Source organism: Aphelocoma coerulescens, chromosome 2 (genome assembly GCF_041296385.1).
Source record: "Aphelocoma coerulescens isolate FSJ_1873_10779 chromosome 2, UR_Acoe_1.0, whole genome shotgun sequence".
NCBI lineage: Eukaryota > Metazoa > Chordata > Aves > Passeriformes > Corvidae > Aphelocoma > Aphelocoma coerulescens.
Window position 1 is genome coordinate 111,448,493 of NC_091015.1, and position 16,606 is coordinate 111,465,098.

Here is a 16,606-nt window from a genome sequence, read left to right on the forward strand (position 1 = left end):
CATTGCATGGGCACATACCTATGTTTTTAATATGCCTGTGCAGTGCAATTGTAGAATCAATATTTACTCATGCTGACACTCTAGTGCATGTGTTGACAATTTCACTTAAATTGTTTGTGTTGTGAGAACTGAAGTCTTTGAGCAGTAGCTGTGTTTTGAATATCCACCCAAAAAAAAAAAAAAAGTTAGTGAAGGGCCACCTGCTCTCTTTCTAAATCATTCACAGGAGGAAGCAGGCAGCCAGTCAGGAATAGCACTTATTTCAACTTGATCTTTTTGACTAGATGAGTGAGGATACTGCTGCAGAAATGGAGAAGAGCACAACTTTAAACTATGAGGCTAATTGAAAAATAAACTTTTTCCTCAGAAAGTCTATTCTTCTCCATACCTGATCTCCCTTGACTGGCTAATATTCTCTTTTCCTGTTACCTTTGCAGCAACATAGGATAAGCACAATAGTTCAGGGAAGACACAGCAATGGAGGTTTCCACTTACTTTTCTGATTCCACTCTTCTGATGTCAGGGCTAGGCTTGTGTTGCAAAACAGACACACATTTCACTCAGTCATGTCCATTCCCCGAGCCCTGAGCGAATGATTTTGTGATGGAACTTGTATCAAAAGAAGAACCCTTCTCAAAATTCTGCACTTCCCTGTTTGTAATTCTCAGGGCTTTTGTGTCCCATAATTCTTTCCCTCGAATCCCAAGGGATATGAGCAAAGGTTCCAGATACAATGGTGATTACCATAATTTGTCTAAAAGGATTGGCTGTTCCTATTGTGCCAAGGAGTATCTCCTCTCACTGCAAACTTGGAAGAAAATGCAAAGATGCTTTGGCAGATGAGGGAAAGCAGTTATTTTACATGTTAAACTTGACTACAAATATTACTGTTCTCTGAAAGAAATTTAAGTGTAGCAAAAGTCATCCAAGACTGAAATGCAAACATTATCCATTATTCCATGCTTTATATTCATATGAATTAATTATTTTCAGCTTGATCTCTGAGCTAATTCCAGAACCAAATCACTAGGGAAATATGATGTTAATGTGTACATGTTAATAGACATATTTAATCAATTACTCAGTGAGTGTTTTATTACAAGTATAAGCTTGAAAACAAAATGTTCTACAGGACCAAGCTGTTCTGAACTAACACTGTAAAAAGTGATGCAAATGTAAATCTGTCTGCCTTTGGCTGGCAATACTTTCCCCCCCTTTTTCTTCTATTTTTTTCTACTTTTTATAAACCAAGAAATCAAATTTAAATTGAGAAGTGCTTCATCAGGCATGAGTTATTCTGAAAGTCTTTTCAGTAATGTAAGGCAATATAAAGACAATATATTATACAGCAAGAAGACATAACTTTTCAGCAAAACTACTGTGCAGCTAAACCCAGAAAATTTGTCTTAGTACTTTTGGGTTTCCAGATTTCTTTTTATATTTCTCAACTACCTTTGGAAAATACATAATAAAGTATGTATTCTGTAGGACTAGGGAAAACAAAATAAGCCTATCTTCTTTCGTTTTGTCACCTTATCTATTTGTGCCAGGAGTAGTATTCTCAGTATAGTCAGGAGCATTTTATGGAATATTTCCCCAAATTAACCACTGCACATCTGTGAACTTTTTCTAGATTGCTAGGTGGACAGCCCTCACAGTTTCCATAAGTTATCTGTTTGCAATTGAAAAGCAAATTGTATAGCCAAAGTAGAACTGATACACCGCTACTGTTAATACCATACCTGCTGACATTAAAATTGCCTGTACTATGACCATTACACACTTGACACATCAGTGAGATTAAATTATGTTTATCAACAGTACTGATAGAAATTTGGCAGAACGTTGCATTTTTATAGCAAAATATGATTTAACATTAGAATGACCCCTATAGAATTTGGTTGGCCACATTGAAATACTCTCAGTATGTTATCTAATACTAAAAGGCTAAAAGGCTAAAAAATAAAAAATAAAATAAGGAACACAAAAACTGTATGTAAGAAGTGAACCACATACAACAGACTACTGTACATATCTGCAAATTTGCAGATGACACCATGTGGGGGGGAGTGTTGATCTGCTGGAGGGTAGAAGGGCTCTGCAGAGGGTTCTGGACAGGCTGGATAGATGGGCCAAATCTAGTGATATGAGGTTTAACAATACCAAATACCAGGCCCTGTACTTTGGCCACAACAACCCCTGCAGCACTACGGGATAGGGACAGAGTGGCTGGACAGTGGTCAGGCAGAAAAGGACCTGGGGGTATTGGTTGCCGGCCAACTAAACATGAGCCAGAAGTGTGCCAAGGTGGCTAGGAAGGCCAATGGCATCCTGGCCTGTATCAGGAATAGTGTGGCCAGCAGGACCAGGGCAGTGACTGTGCCTCTGTACTCAGCACTGATGAGGCCACACCTTGAATTCTGTGTCCAGTGCTAGGTCCCTCAATTTAGGAAGGATGTTGAGATGCTGGAGCATGTCCAGAGAAGGGCAACAAGGGTGATGAAGGGTCTGGAACACAATCCTATAAGGAGCAGCTGATGGAGCTGGGGTTGTTTAGCCTGGAGAAAAGGAGGCTCAGGGGAGACCTTATCACTCTACAACTCCCTGACAGGAGGCTGTGGCCAGGTGAGGGTTGGTCTCTTCTCCTAGGCAACCAGCGACAGGACAAGAGGACAGAGCCTTAAGCTGGGCCAAAGGAGCTTTAGGTTGGATGTCAGGAAGAAGTTTTTCACAGAAAGGGTGATTGGGCGTTAGAATGAGCTGCCCAGGGAAGTGGTGGGGTCACCGTTCCTGGAGGTGTTTAAGAAAAGACTGGATGTGGTACTTAGTGCCATGGTCTGGTTGACAAGGTGGTGTAAGTTCATAGGTTGGACTCAATGATCTCAAAGGTCTTTTCCAACCTAGCTGATTCTGTGATTCTGTTATATTTTGGAGATATCAAAAAGATATTTTTTTAACCTGGTTATCAAATTTCTGTCAATTTTCCTGATGTTTAGGCTTAAAAGGAGAAAAACAGAACTTCAATTTTGCACAATGTAAGATTTTGCTTAAAGAACATTAGGGCCCAGATCTTACAGTAAACACAGCTGGTTTTACTATTTTAATTTCTGAATTGCCGTTTCTTCCCACTCTTTTCTCCTTTCTATTCTGAGATAACATGCAGTGTGCCACTGTGAGATTCTGTGAAGTTTATAAACTAAGAACTCCACCTTGTTCATATCTGGGTAATCTTTTTGCTAGTTTCAATAGGGCTTTTGCTCTGTGTTTACAAATTACTGTGGCTTAACAGGGGTAGACACCTCAGCCCCACACAGATGCTCACTCACACCATCCATGGGATGGAGACGAGAATTGTAAGGGTAAAAGTGAAAAAAACTGATAGATTGAGACAAAGACAGTTTAATAGGCAAAGTAGAAGCTGTGTGTAAAAGCAAGCACAAGTAATTAATTCACCTCTTCCCCTTGACAGGCAGCTGTTCGGCCATCCCTAGGAAAGCTAGGCTCCATCACATGTCATGGTGACTTGGGAAAAGAAACACCATCACTCCAAATATCCTCCCCTTTCTCCTTCTTTGCCCCAGCTTTTATTACCATATGGTATGGAATGTCCCTCTGGTTGCAGTCAGCTGTCCTGGCTGTGTCCCCTCCTGTGCCACCTCCAGCCTCCTCGCTGGAGCGTCAGTGTGAGAATCAGAAAAGGTCTTGACTCTGTGTAAACACTGATAGGCAATAACTAAAACATCCTTACTTTATCAACACTATTTTCATTACAAAGACAAAGCATAGCACCATGAGCTACTATGAAAAAAATTAACTCTATTCCAGCCAGAACCAGTAGGCAAGTGCAATCATATTTAAAATTCCATGTAAAAAAATACAGTGCTTTCTCCTTTTTCTGTCAGTTTGATAGCAGATATCAAAGTAAATGTGATAATTGTGTGTGGGAAAGCATAATGCATGATGCATGTATCCGTTTAGTACAGGTTGACCTGGCTTCATAGCATCTCATAAAATCTCATATATCTTTAGAATTTCATCTATTAATAATTCTCTACAGTATTTTATTCACCGAGAAACTAAACTAGTCTCACAGCCAATACTGACCCTCTTCCAAGCCCCAAGATAAATGATTATTTTGAACTTTTTTTTTTTTTTTTCTAATTCTGGCACTAGATGGCAGTAAAAGCGCAACTCTGAACGTTTCGTCCAACGTAGATGAATATGCCGAGAACTCTGAGGCAGGAGAAAGGCTATCACTGTAAGCCAGCTTGCCTTCAAAGGTTAGCTAGAAGCAGGATATGGAATATCGGGCACCATCACTAGAAAATATGAAAAAAAATCCAATAGCTAAAAAAAAAAATAGCATTAAAGGGGGCAAAGTAATGGGGAGCTTTAATTTGAAATATCAGGGAAAACTGATTTCATATGGTTTGCTAAAATCTGCCAAAACAGCAGATCAGCGATCTGCAAAAGTAAGATATAAAGGCAAGTGTCCTACCAGTGTGCCAAAAATGTGATTCATCTTCATGAAAAGCTCTAAGAAAGGAGGAGGAGAAAAGCAACTGCACAAGAATTTTTTCTTCATTACTAAATTGAATTTTATTAAATCTCTGAAATTAATGGAGTTGTATTTCTATACTTTTAAAGTCACTAAGACCATACCTACAGTAAGAATGCACTGCTAAAAAGAGGAAAAAAATTTCTGCCTTCCTTTGTTTTGAGATTGAAAAATTATATGCCCTCCAGCAGAATGTATATTCTGTGGAATCAGCCTGACAGTACCCACTCACAGAGTCTAGCTTCTTGCTGCACTGCTGTAGTAGTTGAATCCTTGTGATAGTCCTACCTTTGTAAACACTTGCATCTGTAATGGACAGAGAGGAAAAAAATCTAAGAATTATACAGAAAAAAATTATGTTTGAGGTCTTCTTATGAGGAGACTTTCAAACTATTAATTGGATGTATTTCAAAAAAATCTCTAGCAGTGACATCCAATTCAAGTAAGCTTAAGTTGAAGGTTTAATGGCTTTCATGTTGTTGCACATTAAATCAACAGAGTGAATTGGATTTAGAACTGCAAACTAAAACTGATTCAGTCTTTTATAACAGTTTTACAGTCATTCTTTTTAGTCATCTAAGTGCCTGGATTCTATTCTGGGGTACTTATTACAGAAAGGGAAGCACATTTTCCACCCTCAACCCTGTTCAAGATATACAGAATCTCACAGAAGACATTCCAAAGCATTTATTACTTCAGGATGCAGGTAACATCCATCTTTCTTAGAGGCTGAAAGTATGAAGAACATGGTATCATGCTGTCTATAAAAAATAAAGCTATGGATAAAAATCAGAAAGGTCAAAATTAAATCTTTGTAGGAGAGTTTGGGCTTAATTTTTTGTTCTGTAAATCTTATTGTCTTGGAAACTCCTCTTAAAGCAAGTACTACGTTTTATTGCTTCAGTTAAAAACATTCTTTCTTTGAATATAATGTCAAACATTTGTTGGAATATATTCACACTCTGTAACAATACATGGCTCTGGGTTTCACAGAAGCAAACATGCATAACATAAAGTCTTGAAACTTTTAAGTATTGAATTATTTAAGGTCTAAACACAAGTAAGTGCACCGCAGGTTTATGTCATCTCTTCTGGGAAGAAAAGCTCCTCGCTCTACCAGAGGTTAGACAATAGAAGCTGTGCTATCAGCATGCTTTTAATCACTTTTTCCACCTTCGTCTTACACATCATTCCTCTACAATGCCAAAAATAATGCCACAAGAAAGCACTTGTTGTTTTTTATACCCAACCCTCCACACATATTGTTTCCTTAAGGGAATACCTTAAGTAGCCGAAGAGAACACCAGCTTTCTTTGTTGCCTATCACCAAATTGATGTACGACCTTTGGATCTTACCGGATACACCCTCACCTCAGTCACAAAAACAACAATATTGGTGAAAATACCTTCTTCCATCATCTTCTAGTCCAGGGAATGGAACCATTCATTTCTGAGAGCAGAACTTAAGTGACTCATCCATCACCACCAAATCACTTCTATGTATTCTGCGTGGTGAAAGCTAAGTAGATGTATGTGTGATAAGACTTTCTGGACAAGAAAGGCTTTAGAAAAAAAAATTGTTCTGGGTCTAGAAATTCTTCCCTCTCCTTTATTTAATGTTTGTGGTTTAGGGAGGCACAGTATCCCACAAACACTGTAAAATAAATAACTCTCAAAAAGGAGAGGGTTCTCATTTATGATCTTCAGTTGCTACATAAAAGTCTTCCAAACAGTCTAGTCCAAGAGAATTATTAATTAATGTTAAGTTGTAAATATGTATCCTAAACATTACGATTTTTTAAGGCAGTGAGTGTATGAGCATTTTGTAGCATTAAGAGCTCATTCTAGGCAATAACAAATTTGGTATTTACTTATTATTATCCTCTATGTATCTCCTCCTCTATGTATCAAATCTAAGTATTACCACCAAATTCAACACTTAAATCTACTGATTGGTTTGTTAGTTTACCTTCTACATCTAGAATAATTAGTAAAAGACAATTTGACTTATCATTTGGGAAGCTGGGAATTTTGTCCTTGAAGTGGAGTTTGTTTGCAGAAGACTATCAGCCCTTTTCTCCGTTTCTTCTCCAAGACTAGTGCTTTGACTTCTAGAGCACTGCTATTAACTTTTGATTATTAAACCCAAGCTTTGACCATCCCCAAAATTACCCTTCTATTTCTTCTCCTATTTCTCCTCCTCTATCTTCCAGTCTTTGGTGGCATTTTGGTACTTCTTCTAAAGTGCAATATCCTCCTTTCAGAGCTTTGCATTATCCAGGTCCTGTGATCTTTAACTGCATTTGCTGGAGCATAAACATAAATAAATCTGTAATTAGACAGGGCCCCCCTTACCCTGTGCAGAAGAAACTGGAGGATTTTCATGGCGCACTCCCTATGGTGAGATACAACTCCTGTCACAGGAGATGGCTCTCCATTAAATGTAGTTTACAAAAGCAAAGTAAACACAGACAACCCAAATGACTGCCATCCTTGTGTGCTCAATAAATTACTGGCTTTACTGACTGGATTAACATAAGCCTTCAGGTACAGAAAAAAAGAAAGTCCTTGAATCCCCCTGAAAATCTGGCATTGCAGGGATTTTACATTTGAGCCTAGGATACTCTGCAAAAATTTGTTACCCTTTATGGAGAGAGAACCTTTTACTCGTTTTAGTGGATGTATAGTCCTATTCTTTCTCCAGTAAAACTTTTGTAAACATAAGATTTCTCCATAGAAAAGCATTCTTGATCTCCACTGAATTCTGAATATCACCTGCAGTTTTTACTTTTATTCTTCATTGACCTATCTTCATCCAAGCCACTTCAAAGCCTGTATTAACGATTAACCCCTACCTGTAGATAACGAGTACAAATATTAATTATTTAGTCTAAAGAAAGTGATTTTCTTGATTTTTATGTGGTTTTCTTTGGTTGTGATTTTGTTGTTGGTTGTGGTTTTTGGTTTTTTTAAGCTATACTCTGGCAGAAAAAGGTTTGACTGACATGCGTGTGGAATTAGGGTCTTCTTATTTCAAAAATAGCACCTGTACAAAGCAGAGCAGAATGAACAACTGGTATAATATTTATTTTACCCCCTGCATTCTTCCAGATGACTGTTAACTTCACATTTGAAACAAACAAAAAATTATTTATCCAGTAAAATTTGAGATATGACACTATGAAAACATTTTGAATAAGGCATCTTCCACGACACAGATTTTCACATGTATTGCAGATCTGCTTCAGCAGATCTATGATCTGCCATTATTCTAAGGTTTTCTAGGGTAAGATGTTTTGTAGGCTACAGTAGACCAAATGATGGGCATCATATACCTCTGCCTATTCTATGTCTAGAACACTCAGGCAGCAATACATCCAGAATATAAAAAAAATAAGGATAGAATGCAGTCAGTGTGCTCAGATATTTCAAACTTTCGCCTACTTTTAATCTGAGTATAGGGATATTTTTTTTTACAGTTTGAAAAGCTGAGGTGTAGTCATCAGTACCAATTTTGAAATGCCTCCAGTCTGACTGAACTACCAAGGCCAAAATGGTCTTTAAGGACTTGTAAATATGTAGAAATTGCTATAATGAATCAAGGCTCTCTCTATTTATTTCATCTTCAATAGTCAGGATTGAATACATCAGAAAAGATACTAAAATCTCTATCAAAAAACCTGCCTAAAGGGAAAATTTCTTCTCACTTCTTATTAGATAGTTCCTATCTTATATCTGAATGCATGAAGATTTATAGCCCTCACTTTTTAATCCAAACTGACGTAACTTGACTCCTACTTAACTCTTGACATTGCTTATGCCTTGGAGCAATAAGAGCAATTTATTATGGGTTTATTATGCACTAGGTAAAATTTTTTCCCCATTTTATTATCTTTAGATATTTTTAAACAGAAAATGAAAGTGTTCCTATGAATCCTTATTTTTCCTGCTCTGAGACTTCCTCAGATTTACACTAATCTGGTCACTAGCTAGTTTTACATTAATACTATTTGTGCAAAAATATAAATTTCATAAATGTCACAAATTTCACAACTCTCTATTACGAATAATGAAATATTATTTATCTATAATCTTCCTTCATTATATTTAAGGGGATTTGGTGCATGAAAAGGACAAGTGGCATCACTATAAAAAGAGGTATGATACCATCTTTTCTCTCTAGGTTCAAAACTCAGAACTAAACCTGGTCCAAACATGAAAGACTAAAGGGACTAGAGTGTGTCTCCATAACTAAGACCACATCCCAGCTCAACTGCAAGCTTATTAGTTAGTCTGTCTTTAAGGTTAATTTAAAGACCAGAAATCTGACATTAAAAGTATTATGCTGCCTAAATGAGCTAAGGAAATCTGGGCACATTGTTCTTAAATTAATACTGACAGTTTAAAATGTTGTCATATACAAGTCCAGGTACATAATTTCTCTCTAATAATTCAAAATATTTTAGAGGTCCCTTACTTTTTCTATAAGAAATCTAGAAATCTTAAACAATAACTAAAGAAGATTTGCTTGTACTTCACTATCTGGAAAATCCACTAGTTACCCTTCCATGAATAATGTGTGGGTTTATATCACTCTCCAGCTCAAGTTTCAGACAAGGTTCACAAGCCTCTTTTTAAGAAAGATGGGAGCATTTCTTTTGCAACTGATTTCATGAAAAAAACCTAGCAACGTACTCCTTCCATGTATACAAATAATAAAAGTTTCCCCAGTCAAGTTCAGTGCTAAGTTCTCTTCTCACCACCTTTCCTAGACAACATCATCACTGTCTGACTCTATGACATGTACACTGCTTTTGAATTCTCTGAGTTCTCTGCTCTCTGATATTTCAAAGAAGACAAATGTCAGTCAAACACTGCTGCTGAACACTTTATCTACTGCATGTCTACCACCAAAGCCACTATTTTTCCACAGTTACCAAAGCAATATGTAAGTAATTTTATTTTGTTTCAATGCTGAAAATTTAGGATATGCTTATGTCACAGACAAACATAAGAACAATATGTTGTTTCTGAGTATATTCATCTGCTATTTTTTCTTGACTTGTTGTCTTTTCGTTAAAATATCCTTGATTTGTTTGTACAACTGTAGCAAAGAAGAATTTTAATGACTGCAGTAAGACAAACTAAGAATATAATTGATACACAAGTCAGTGCAGGACAAAAAATTACTTCCCAGCTTCTAGGGCTCTACTGCTCAGTATATAATGAGATGTAGGGTAAAGACTATTAGTTTTAGTATTAGTATTAGACTATTAATAAGTCTTTAATATTTTAACTTTGTACACTATTGACCCCAACGGATCATAAAAACTGGAATAGTAGAATTGTTCAGTAATCCAAATGCATGTTTAGTGTCCTTCAAAACCAGAATTTCGAATCTTTTTTTTTTTCCCCGTTTACTTTTACATGTCTTCAGTTGTTTCAGTTTGCATATACACATAAGCATATGCATTTAGTTACCAAAGACAGAAAGCCCAGAATGGAGTGATTGTTGAAAATAATGGTTTTTTTCTACCTTTTACCAGAAGCTGTGGCAGGTGGTGCTATAATTCGCAATACTTCCTCTCCTGTCTCTGATGGGTGTTGAGCAGATTAATTAGTTCATGTCTGTACAACACTTTGAAAGTCAGTGCTATATAATTAGTCCTATGTATTTCTAGGGTAGCCTTAAATATCTTCAGTGAGTCTTCAACAATTTCCCTTATGTCACTCTAATTGACCTTGGTCTTCAAAGAATTTTCCTAATGTCTAATTTAATTTTCATGTTTTATGGGTTTTTTCCACAACACGATGGTTGGCTGAAAATTTTCACCTCTTTGAAAGATACTTTTCAAATGAGAAATACCCACAGAAAACTGGCTTACCTTAGCCAGTCAGAATTAAATAGCGATTAAAATATTTCCTATTACAGCAAGCATCAGAATAATCTCAAATATAGATTTTAGGACATAGACACTCTATATACTCTATATAATTTATCAAAAATCTAACACTCTGAAAATATTCAAAGTTTACCACACTTTTAACAAACTGTTTGCAATTTAGAGAAGGTTAGCTTCAATTCCATACTTTGACATACTTCCTCAATGTTATTTTTAACCTTTCTCAATGTAATTATTAACCCTCTTACTATGTAAGTATTTAATCACCCTTACCTTTTTGATAACTTGAGACATTCTTTTTGGTGAAAATATCTTTATGATCCTTACATACATGGCATATTCATATGCAAATATGAATGTAAATGTTTATATAGTCAAATAGGTTTACAGTAATTTAGCATTGGATTAAAGAAATGTGACAATTTTTTCCTGAAAATGTGTCTAGCAGTGAAATGAAAAATCTAAAAAGAGACCCATACTTACATGCAAGATATAGAAGAGGCAAAGGCATGGCTTTCACCTTTACTTCCTGTCTTGTCCTTGGTGCAAAGGTGTGTAAAAGTGTTCTCCCTTGACACATCTGTGAACACAAGAAGCAGCAGACAGAATATCCACTGCTCTCTGGTCTATTTTCAGGACACCCGACACAGGAAGGTATCCTCCTCTGTTTCCAGGATGAAGAGCTTCTGGGGCCAACAGGGCAGGCAGGCAGGCAAGCAGGCCAGGGGTTTTTTGATGGACACGCGGTCTGACAGTGGAGCTGTCACTTGAGTATTTATTTCCTCCTACTTGCTGACTGCTGGTCTGATTGAAAATCCTCTGCACGAGCTTTTTCTGCCAGTGTAGCCTGATGCTTTCTACAATCCTGTACTCTCTCCTCAGCTTTGCCCCTAGTAATATTTCCTGTCAATCTTTTCTACGTTTCTTCAACTTACCACTTGCTGTCAAAATCTCGATAGGAAATAAAGAGAAAATGAGTAAATAGAAGTATTAACACTTTTTCCACCCTATGTGAATACTGCACTTTCTTTTTTTTTCTTATTTGTTTTTGCTTTTAAAATAACTTTTTAGTTCTTGTTTCCATAGATTTCTTATTTTACCACGTTTGCAATCATGCATGCCAGAAGGAGGGAGGAATTTCATCTCTAGCCTCAGGCAAATTGGAAGTAGAAATGCTAAAGAACTGCAGTGTGGTACAATCATCAACTGTATAGAAACATGCAGAGACATTTGATCTAACTACAATTATGAGGTAAAAGTCAGTACTTTGATCTAGGGAAAGTACCACAATCTTCCAGGAATTTCTGCTCATCCTTCTTCATTTTAATAAAGTTCTAGAAAATACTGCAGAAAGTAGTGCAATAATCCTAAGCCCTTTTCCAGTCCTTGGAATGACCTACACCAATGAAAAAAATATATTTTTGAATTCAATTCAGTCAAGGGTTTCTACTGCAACTGCAAATAGTGTCTCTCATAGTATAAACAATCTGTGTTTCCCAGCACTTAGGCTTTTTACAAGTTACTGAGGTTGTGGGCAGAGAAAAGATCTAGGCCCTTCTAAGAGAGCAGCTGTTCAAATGTACTGTCTTATTTCTCTATTTTCTCAAGTGCTGCTGAGATAGAAAGCCAGTGAAGTTGTAATAGATAAGTTCATATTTAATCAAATTTGATGGGGCTTTTCAAAAGATAATGAAACTAAAAATGTTACCACAAATTTACACTCTAAATGGAAAAAAAAATTAATTACTATAATAGATTTTTTTTTTGTCATTTCCAGGAATTACTTGATGTGTGATCTAGTATGCATAAATGTAAGGAGCTGATTTTGCTAAGCTATCTAAGAGATATGGCTGGTGTAGGGTTTGTTTGGTTTTGGGATTTTTTCACAAAAAATTTAATTTTAGTGTTTTCCTCTTTCTTTTTTTTTCCAGGTGTTCTGATTATGGTGAAGTTTTGATTTATGGTCCCAGAGAATCATCACATCAGTTGCAGGAGAGCTGGCTCTCAACCTGACATCCTCCAGGTACTCATTCCTTTCTCTACCTCTCAGTGTTCATCTTGCACTCTAGCACGCTGCCGTTGTTTCTTTATTGTCTTCTTCTTTCAGATATTTGAGGTCACTTGGAAAGTCCTGCTGAGTATTGTATTATCTGTGTTGCAGACAGCAACAAGGACACAAGTGTCCTTTTTTAAACTTAGATATAAATTCCCAGACATTGCATCTTTAGCAGTTCCTTTAACAGAAACTATGTTTGCTTAGTGGCAAACAGTTTCCTTGTAGACATGATTGTTTGCAAGCTCTTTTTCCCATGTTCAGTCATGTGCCCCTCCTTCCAAATATGCATTCCGTATGACCTCAAATAGATCAAGCTCCAAAATCACTTGAGCAGAAAAATAATAATAGAAAAATATATAGTTTCTCATGAAAAATAGCACAAAAATCATGACATAAAAACTAAAACACTTTGGAACCCTAAGTTCTGAGAATTTCAGCCTTTCAGTGCTGACAGACAGTGATCCTCAGAAGCACACTGCATTTGACCTGCGGCCTTGGGAAAGGCTTCCCTTTTTATGTAACAGCACTGAGGTTGTTGCTGTGTAATTAAAGTTATATTACTGGGTGGAGTATGTAGAGATGTAGAAAAATCGGGTTTATGGGATATATGTAACAATATGGAAGATTTTGGGTGTGGGTTTGTTCTTCTTCTTTTCTCCTTCTTCTTCACAAATCTGTGAATTCTTTTATTGATTCAAAAATCCCACAGTGTGGATCATGAATAGTCAGTTATTGGATTATAAGTAAAAAATAAATTAGCTGGCATTCCATAAATGGGTAATTTGGACCTTAAAAGACCTTGGAAGTTAGAACTCGGAGCCATTTTTCACCTTGTTAACACAGGGGCACATTCTGTGCAGCTATATTATAGATAAGAAATAATAAACATTTGAGTCCAAAGACAAACTCCGTGTCTCCTGTGTTTCAATCTGAACTCTGAGTAAAAGAACTCACGAAACAGAGGCAAAGAAGAAAAGAAATTAAATGGAGAAAATGAATAAAAACCAAGCATAGTTTGGATAACAGCTTACTTTGAAATCTTTTCCTCTGAATATATCTTATGGACAAACGGGGAGGGGAGGGGAGGAAGCAGGGGATTATATGGAGTTATGCGTGTATTTAATAGCTGTGGTAAACCACTACTAGATGGATTTCAGAGAGCTATGGAAATAAGAGTTGCTGCTGGATTTCCCAGCAGTGCAGGAATGCTCCCTAGAGTACAGTGTCTACTGCTTTCCTCAGATAAGTTTTATATTTTTCAGAGGATGTCAAACTGCAGCACTAAGCTTCGTCTAATTATGTCTATAAAGTGGCAGTTTGCAGCCTCTAGCTCAAAAGCTGGAAGAGACCCAGGTGGGCATATTGCTTCCAAGCAGTATAATGTTTGGAGGTAGAGTCCCCCGTGATCAATGAACTTGTCCAACCCATCTCTACTCCTACTTCCAGGGCAGTTTGGCTCGGCCCAGTGGAATGACATATGTCTTCAGACTTACCAAAAGTTATCCACTCTCAGCAGTTATGACAGGGAAAAGGTGCCATTTTCCATGCTTGCCTGAATGCCTCATGGCAGTGTCCATTTGTGTCAGGATGGATGGCTTTGAGAATGAGTGCAAAGATCAAACCATTTCTATAGTGCTGTGTCAGCCAGTTCTCACTCCAGCACTATCCTGAGCTGGGGATGTGCCCTTGGTGAGTGCCCCCACTCAAATAAAAGACAAGCAGAAGTATACAGAGCCCTACACATTCCTCCATTATTTATTGCAACCTTTTCTGTGGAAAAGAAACAGAGACAGATTGTCTTAAAAACTCCTCTAAATTCAGCATCTATAAAACGTAAGATGTCTAAGGATGATACAACTACTAAAATGTTAGATTATCAGGTAAGATTTGTTTCATTAGTCCTTAAACATTTAACATTCCATATAGGAAATTGTAATTAGAGCAAAGGTAGCCTCTAGTCCCATGAGAAGGAGTTGGCCTTCACACAACCAATAGCTATGCCAAGCAAAGATTGGGGTTATTTATTGCACTTCTTTCTGTCTTCAGTAGGGTCTTACTCAGTAAAAATTAACAAAATTGCTTTTCCTGGTATGTATTTTGCATCTTGAAATAAATTAAATGAAAATACAGGATAAGTTGTCTGCCTAAGACTTTCTTACCTTAAGGTATATAATCTGCATTGCAGTGTGCTGAGAATGTTTAAAGCACTAAATATGTTGCTTACCCTGCAATACTGCTTAGCAAAAAATCGCTTGGGACCTAAGAGTAGGAGAAAGGGCTAATTACATACACCTTTATTGCCCACTGCTCGAATGCTGGTTCTCAAGCTTTGCTTTTGAGCATAGTGTGCAGTTTTTTTGCAGAGGATAGAAGTGGAAGGAGGGGAGATGAAAGGTTGTTTGATAAAAAATGTTCTCAAACATGGGCAAACAGGCACTTTTATCTTTTGCTCTTTCTCTGTGTGAGACCACTCTGGTGTATCTCATGCTTCTCGGTTTTCACTTGTTTTCCATAGGGATGTGTGATATATCTTGGTATACCTATGTATAAAATCCACAGGTTTTGATGATTCTCTTGTGGAGGTACCTTACTGGAGTAGTCATGAAAATAAGTGCAAGAAATTTATTTTTGCTGATTTAGAAGTTTAAACTTCATTTGCTGTGCTGACCCATGGAAAAAAACCCAAACCCACAGCATCCAAAATGCGACATTATTAAATACTACAGGTTAGCTGAAAAATTTATTTCCAGGTGTGATTGTCTTTCAACATCAGCTGAGTTCTTAAATTTTCTGATTTTCTGCCAGGTGACAATAAGATGAGCAACAAAGACTTTGGACTCAGGGACTCATTTTTGCACTGCAATATTTATCAGCCAGATTGGTGAGTTTTAGTTGGTTGCTAGTTTTGAGAAGATAAATATCATGGAAAATTCTGGCAATTTGAAGCCAATATCTTTAATAAAGCCATATATGGCATAAAATTAAACAAATTGAGCATAGTAATATGTGAAATGGCATGAACAGTCAGAATATTTTTAAGTGGTTGTCAGTCATAGTGTGCTTGAAAATGATTCAATTATTTATACTTTCATTTCACTGATGTTGCGACAAATCATGGAAAATTTGCTACATTTGTAATTGTTATTTCTTCTTTTAAAATATATTTTTAAAATGTCAGTCTAGGCGAGAGGGAAGAATCCATCTGTACATATACCTTTTTTTTTTCAGTTGTACTCTAAATTTCACAGCAAATTTCAATATTCATGTGATGAAAAGATTCCAAAGTTCAATTCAGGTCCAACATACCAAATGAGGAAATTCTACTTATGCTAGAAGTTACCAAGCTGTAGGTAGACTTGTTTTGTATTTTCTGTTGCTTACAATTTCAGGAAAGAAATGAGAATTGAAGGGTTTGATAACTGCCTCTTATAAAACCCAAAATGTGCAAGATAAAAGAGGTAAAAAAAGAAGGAAAAACTAATAACTGCTGAACACTATCAATTCCTTCAGAAAGTTAATGCACTTGTGCCAGACACCTGTCTGTACTGTGCACAGAATTGAGCCAGTTCTTAGTGCAGAATGAAGTAATTTAGTCATGCACAGCAGTGTTATTCCTCTTTAATAGTGCTGTAATTGATTGGAATAAAACCATACAATATTCATCTAATAAGAGTTATCAATCAGCTATTCCTGTAAAAAGTAAGGATAAATATTATTCATTCTCGGAAATAAAACCAAGAGTAAATTAACATGTTTTAATTAGAAAATAAATCAAGATCCAGCCCAAAGTAATAAAGCCTAGCTATAAGTGTTCATCTATTTCTTTTTTAATCTTATTTGAATTCCATACTTGTGAAAGAACTTTATTTTTCTAGAATTCACAAAGAAAATAATGCTTTTATTTTATTATATATCTATAATTTACACTCAAACAAAAAAATATCTAGAAACATTACAGGCAGTAGATAGATAGATAGATAGATAGATAGATAGATAGACAGATAGATAGATAGATAGATAGAAACTACTCATTAATTCCCCCTTCCTCAAGTTTGTAATGTAGAAATACCCACACATATATTATAAATT